Below are 7580 nucleotides of genomic sequence, written 5' to 3'. Positions count from 1 at the left end.
TTCATCGACACGCATATTCAAAACATGAAGGAAGACCTTGGTCGAGATATTCGGGCCTCAAAGTCCCGTCGGCTTTTTTTTATTACTGGTCGGGGCTTGCATAGTCGAGGCTTGCCTAAAATTAAGCCCGCAATAATAAGGCGTTTAGAAGAACGCGGATTACGGTAAGTACTTATTGTTATTTTATATTTTAAGCTACAGCGAAAATGTGTTTGTTATTCCATTTGTATTTTTATTCATTTATTTAGGCACTAGCGGCCCATCCCGGCTTCACACGGGTGGACATTTTTACATTTTAAAAAGAGGCCATTAAGGCTGCACACGCGACGGAAGCTTAAAAATGGAGTAACTTCTCTTGTTTTCCCAACATTTTCCTTCACTGCTCTGCTCCTATTGATCGTCGCGTGTTGAAAAGTATACTATAACCTGTCCAGGAGTATGGAGAATAATTGTACCAAGTTTCGTTAAAATCCGTCGAGTAGTTTTTGTTTCTATAACGAACATACAGACAGACAGAGAGACAAAAATTTTACTGATTGCATTTTTGGCATCAGTATCGATCACTAATCACCCCCTGATAGTTATTTTGGAAATATATCTCATGTACAGAATTGACCTCTCTACAGATTATTAGATTATAAGTATAGATAGAAGATATGCCAAATGTCTGAAAATATGCAAATAATTACACGAGTCACAACATGTTACTGCGTAGGTACTTTTTATTGTTTATTGTATGGATGTTGGTTATAGTTTGTGTTCGAAAGTTAAATAAAATATCTAAAGATATTACAATAATTTGAGGCTAATAGACGAAATAAATTAAACCTTGTCTAAGCTATATGATTATTATATTTTAATTTCTCATTTTGTATAATTTAATTTTATACAATCGACCAATACTCGATTGATGTAATCTATCTCAATCTAAAATATCAGTTTAATATCAATTGAAAATTACGTATGTATAATAATAATAATAATATTGTTTGAAAATTGTTATCTGTCACTGTCAAAACAACTTAGTTTTGTTCATTAAAGTCCGGCCGCCCAGAGATTGCGCTTCTGGCACCTGATTACTAGTGGTGTACTATAAATGACATTTATAATATTTAGTAACGTATATATATAGTACTAGCTTTCGCCCGCGGCTTCGCCCGCGTGGATCTTGGTTATCGCAATATGCAATTTTTGGAAATAACTCGATAAATTTATTTGGATGAAAAAACGCGATGACCGTACTCCAGAGCCAGGTAATTGGTAATTACAGTATTTCCAGACATAGTTCACTACAATAAGGAGTTATCCACATTATTTGTTAACGTATAACTATAATGATAATATAATAGTGTCAATTATAACATGACTAATGAGTAATTATACTTATGTTGCTAATAGCTCACGACGTCATTACTCGTCTCCTCTATCTAAAACTAATTTCATGTAATTAATATTGGTCCAATATTTCCAGACATAGTTCACTACAATAAGGAGTTATCCACATTATTTGTTAACGTATAATTATAATGATAATATAATAGTGTCAATTATAACATGACTAATGAGTAATTATACTTATGTTGCTAATAGCTCACGACGTCATTACTCGTCTCCTCTATCTAAAACTAATTTCATGTAATTAATATTGGTCCAATATTTCCAGACATAGTTCACTACAATAAGGAGTTATCCACATTATTTGTTAACGTATAATTATAATGATAATATAATAGTGTCATTTATAACATGACTAATGAGTAATTATACTTATGTTGCTAATAGCTCACGACGTCATTACTCGTCTCCTCTATCTAAAACTAATTTCATGTAATTAATATTGGTCCAATATTTCCAGACATAGTTCACTACAATAAGGAGTTATCCACATTATTTGTTAACGTATAATTATAATGATAATATAATAGTGTCAATTATAACATGACTAATGAGTAATTATACTTATGTTGCTAATAGCTCACGACGTCATTACTCGTCTCCTCTATCTAAAACTAATTTCATGTAATTAATATTGGTCCAATATTTCCAGACATAGTTCACTACAATAAGGAGTTATCCACATTATTTGTTAACGTATAATTATAATGATAATATAATAGTGTCAATTATAACATGACTAATGAGTAATTATACTTATGTTGCTAATATATTGTTCATAGTACTACACATTAATGCCATTTTGGTAATTATACATATTATGTGTTAATATATAATTATAATGATAATATAATACTGTCAATTATAACAAAATGAGTGATACTTACGTTGCCAATAGGTAACGCTGTCATTACTCGTCTCTTATATCTAAAACTTATTTCATGTAATTAAAATTGCGCGTTCCAGAATATTAGTCATGTCTGTATATTATGAAGAGAAAAATCCTTAATGTATGACTCATTAACGCTAATAAATAAATAATAACTGTGATTATACTAAGGCTAGTATTATCAAATTTTGACAGTAGGTTTCTTTTATGACTTAGATAAGAAATAAGACAGGATTTTCAAAATTCGGTGCCTAAGTATGTGTTTGTATGGATTTTTTTAACCGATAGATACTTGAAATTTGCTATAAATACTCTTAAATAATAATGATAAAATTGAATTTCAGCATCTTTTTAAAATTATACTACTAGTATGTTAAAGAAATGAAGTAAAGAGAAATGTTCCGACTAACTATTCATAAAAGCACATCCGAAGCTACTAAAGTTAAAAATAATAAATTTAGAAACTAGATTCCTTTTATAACCTAAACAATGGTCAGCCAACAAACAATAAAGAGTACCTACGGAATTACATGAAAGCTAATTATGCGGCCGAACTATAAAGATAACGGATCATTTAAAATTACAGTGTTATTCCATCGCTTAACTACTCGTGTCTGGTGGTAGGGTTTTACTGTCACTCCGAATGAATAATAATAATATGTTGGACTAGCTTACTAATTCGTTATTTTGTGTTTATTAATACATATAAATTTGTTTACTACTGACTTGTTACCTAGAGTAAAATTAATCTGGCTCCACTCTGTGTTAATATTAATAAGAGTGTCAGCATGTAAAAATAGGTGGGAATATGTAAGAGACAGTTTATATTTTTTTAGCTGATTTACTTGAAATTAGAGATGTGATGTTAATTTTTTGTATCTATATTATTTGACCTAGTCTCTTCTTATTGGATTGCAGTGAAAACTACGTGTGATCATGGTCATAAAATATTCAATCATCATCACGACAACATGAAATAGAATACACTCAAAACTAAAATTTTATATGCTTCATTCATTAACATAGTCATGTTACTTTTATTTTTTAGGTACAGTGAACAAAATCCAGGTCTCCTGGTCTCAACCGTATCCGCGTTTGATGATTTAACTAACGAGATACGAGACCATAGAATCTCGTGAGGTTAAAAAACGTCATTGCGTGGCTTACATAGATTCTGAAATTATATTGTGCTGCTGCTGGGATATTTTTCTCTTCACGTGACACGAAGGTACGTACTGAAGTCGACACCACCTGCGTATACTGATGATGTCATCTTTTTGGATAAATCTTTTTTTAGTATTAATTATTGACTGAAAATAATTTTACCGTTTAAAATGAAAAGATTTGATTATTTTTACGACAAACTCGCATTACTAAATGCGATTATTTCAGTTTGCTTATTAAATAACAGTAAAAATTAAATTTAATCAAGTTTATGTAAATAACATCGAATATATTAGATGTTGAAGTTTTAATAACAGATCAGTTCTAAATGATGTATCGTTACTATACACGGTACATCCGTTATTATAACAACTGTGTTGTTCTAAACAGGATCGTGGAGAAGTGGAATGGCTGTTATTACCGAAAACCGAGAATCTGGTCATCGCTGTCAACTCCAACGCGCGTCATATCCTCTGGGGTAACGGCAAGTCCAATAACAGAGGTGAGGAAATGCTTCATTTTATTTTTAGTAATAGCCTTGCTCTACTTAACAAAGATTAGAACCTACCTTTATAAACGCTCGATCACAAACTATTATAGATTTAACTCTACGTTCTGTTGGTATTTCGGAATCTATTTTTTTTTTACAACTTAAATGGCAAATAAGCTGACTGCCCAGCTGATGGAAAGTGGTAACCGTCGCCTATAGACATGAGCAGTACCATGGCCATAACAGAGTATACTGTTTCGCTCATGATACCTCCCATGCGTTGCCATTCCTGAGGACTCAGGTGTTATTCCTCTGTACCCAGTAAATTCACGCCTGTTTATAATATTTGTGACTGGGACTCTGTAACTTGTGACTGGACTCTATCGTTCCATCAACCAATAATAATGTGTCACAAAATAATCCTATTCATCGGATATATCAATCGTTCAATGAAATAAGCGAAAAATTCGATATCGTTCATCATCGAAAGTTAAGAAGTTATATAATTTTGAAATGGTATAAGTTTTGGATCATAAATTTAAATTAATGATGTTTACAGTGTAAAGCAAACAGCGTACAGATAGATTTTTGATATTGTTTTATTTTTAATAGCATGCTCATATCTGTTTGCAAACTTTTATTGTAACTTTTAACATTTTAACTTTATATATATATATATAGAACAGATGGTGCTTTCGTATGTATTTATGTGTCGTTTTATATCCAGGTACACTCAAATAATAATAAGGACGACCATCAATGTCTTCATCGACACGCATATTCAAACAATGAAGGAGTACTTCGGTCAAAACAATCGGACTCCAAAATCCCGTAGGCTGTTCTTGATAACTGATCGGCGCTTGCATAGTAGGGGCTTGCCTAGAGTTAAGCTCGCAGTGATAAGGCGATTAGGGGAACGCGGATTAAGTTATTATTTTATGTTGTTATTATATTTAAGTTGTTATTTTATATTTCAAGCTACAGCGAAAATGTGTTTGTTATTTCATTTGTATTTTTATTCTTTTATTTAGGCGTATGCCTAATTTACCAAATATCTGAAACTAAATTTTAGTATTTCTTAAAATTCATCCCCTAGTTGTGTTAAATAACAGATCGTGTTCGACTATTTATTTTAATTTTGTTTAAATGTTGAGCAATGTGTTTTGTAAAATTGAACTTTTTTGTAAATATTAATTATTAAATTATTATTATAAAAGTATGATTTTTATTATTTACTACTACTAAGTTCAGGTATTGGGAGAAGCAAAATGTGAGGATCGGTAATTATATTAATGGAAAAAAATGGACGTTTTAGTCCAATTTATATAGTCTGGCAAGATCAGAACAGTTAATTTTTGACTCATTTTCTTATCATTATGATTAAAAGAGCCTATTCTATGCCGTGACCATACGTGATAATTTTTTTTATTATATAAATTTATAAAATGTAGTCCTTAACATTTTGCGTATTCATTTCCACATAGTGCCTGGTATCATTGTGTATACTTTTATTTAATCAAATGTATGGTTTCAACAGATAATCGACCTTCACATTCAAATATAAGTCGTTGGTTCTCGAAACTTGTAATTTGTATTGAAAGCTATTTTTGGACGAAGATTATTTGGTTTGTGAAAGTGCACCTTTAAACCAATGACAAAAAGAAATTTTCAATAAAACGCTTAAATGAAAGAGATGCAAACAGTACTTCTAGCATTTTTAGTCTTACTAGTATTGTATTATGTTATTATTTCGGAATGTTATCTACTGAGAAGAGCTTTTAAGAAACTATTTTCTAATAATTTACAAGGAAATTTTGCATTTTATATTATAATTCCTAACTAGTATTTAGGAAAAATATATATCAAATTGTATGTAATTAATGTGTGATTTCATGTCAGTAATTGTCATGTTAGTATTTGGGAGTCTTAATGTAAGTAAATCGAATATATTTTCTGACTGCTCGATTCGATAAAATTCGAACCTGCATCTCTCGATTTGAGCTGAGTGTTTTTTTCTAGTTAAGAAATCCTACAAGGTACTTCCAAATTGGCATTTTAGATTTAAATATACATATTCAAACTCTAGTCTTTGATAACAAGTATATTGACTGTGGTTATAACAGGGTTTAAGATTAAAAATAAATCTATTAAGTTTAATAAATACTAATAAGTAAAGTCGTTGGAAGTCGACCTGACAGGATATATTGTAGGCAATGCGGCGTGTTAGATCCCATTGTTAAGAACCCACTTCCTCTGTTGTATCTAATAGTTATTTTTTTTTTCTTTGAAAGGAACAATAAAGAATTTTATTTTCAAAATTTTTTTATCGTTTTTTGTTATTCATTTTTAATGGCATGTTTCATTTAATTTACAAAGATTTACATTTCGACTGCGTTAAATTTTATGTCTATTATATAATATTACTAGCGGCCCGTCCCGGCTTCACACGGGTGGACATTTTTACATTTTAAAAAGTGGCTATTTAGGCTGCACACGCGACGCAAGCTTAAAAATGGAGTAACTTCTCACGTTTTCCCAACATTTTTCTTCACTGCTCTGCTCTCATTGATAGTCGCGTGTTGAAAAGTATACTATAACCTGCCCTAAGTATGAAGAATAATTGTACCAAGTTTCGTTAAAATCCGTCGAGTACTTTTTGTTTCTATAACGAACATACAGACAGACAGAGAGACAAAAATTTTACTGATTGCATTTTTGGCATCAGTATCGATCACTAATCACCTCCTAATAGTTATTTTGGAAATATATTTCATATACAGAATTGACCTCTCTACAGATTTATTATAAGTATAGATATATATATATATGCATAGGTCCTCTATGGAAATCGAATTTTTGACCCCCTCAAAACTCAAAAACTATTTTACATAAACGTGTAAAATTTGGCTAGCGAGATACATACGTTTTTTAAATTTCATAAACATATCTCAAACGGTTATTTAGATATTAACGTCCAAAAATCGTCATTTTTATTAGTGACTGACTTATAGATCAAAACTAACCCAGTTCTAGAGGGCCTAGAAAGTTCATATTTGGGATGCAGATAGGTAATTAGGTAAATACACAGGTATAAATCAGAGTGTGGTAATTTTTTATCATTTTATTAAAAGTAAAAACATTCTACAAATCTATTTTAACTATTAGCGCAAAAGAAAAGAGCAAAACAATAGCTAAATTAGATTTTTTGAGAAGTTTGAATAATACGTTAATGCAAAAATGAAGTTATAAAGTTTATGATGAATTGATATTTTTTTTTTGCAAAGGATTTTCTTGTGTTGGTGCCATTATAATTTCATCAAGATTGACTATCTTATCAATGGAGTACCACGGTTTTTTTTTGTGAATAATATAATAATGTGAACAGGTATTACCTGTTCACATTATTAGACACTGCAGGTGTTTTTGTATTTTTAAAAATCGATATTATCATGTTGCCGTGACTTTGCTGAATGGACGTATGTATTTAATGTAATTTACTAGGGGGATATTTTTTAATATGGTAAACATCTCTAAATTGTATAAAAGAGTCTTCGTCCGCGTTATTTTGACTGTCCGCTTCTTCAAATCACGTATCGGATCTTGTTTGCGTCGTTTTGATATTGTTTACGAAAGTTAGTATGC

General features: G+C 30.7%; 1 long non-coding RNA gene across 1 annotated transcript; it reads left to right on the top strand.

The window, feature by feature from the left end:
- The first annotated feature begins 3474 nt into the window (after window positions 1-3474).
- Window positions 3475-6256, top strand: LOC128201666 (uncharacterized). The gene is made up of 3 exons (XR_008253368.1): window positions 3475-3512; window positions 3839-3950; window positions 4666-6256. It is a non-coding gene; the product is annotated as an uncharacterized LOC128201666 (long non-coding RNA).
- Window positions 6257-7580: the final 1324 nt, after the last annotated feature.

The sequence above is a fragment of the Galleria mellonella genome, unplaced genomic scaffold (assembly GCF_026898425.1).
Source record: "Galleria mellonella isolate WM207_F2 unplaced genomic scaffold, CSIRO_AGI_GalMel_v1 utg57, whole genome shotgun sequence".
Taxonomy (NCBI): domain Eukaryota; kingdom Metazoa; phylum Arthropoda; class Insecta; order Lepidoptera; family Pyralidae; genus Galleria; species Galleria mellonella.
Note: the sequence above shows the minus strand (reverse complement) of the source record. Positions and strands in the feature narration are given on the sequence as shown.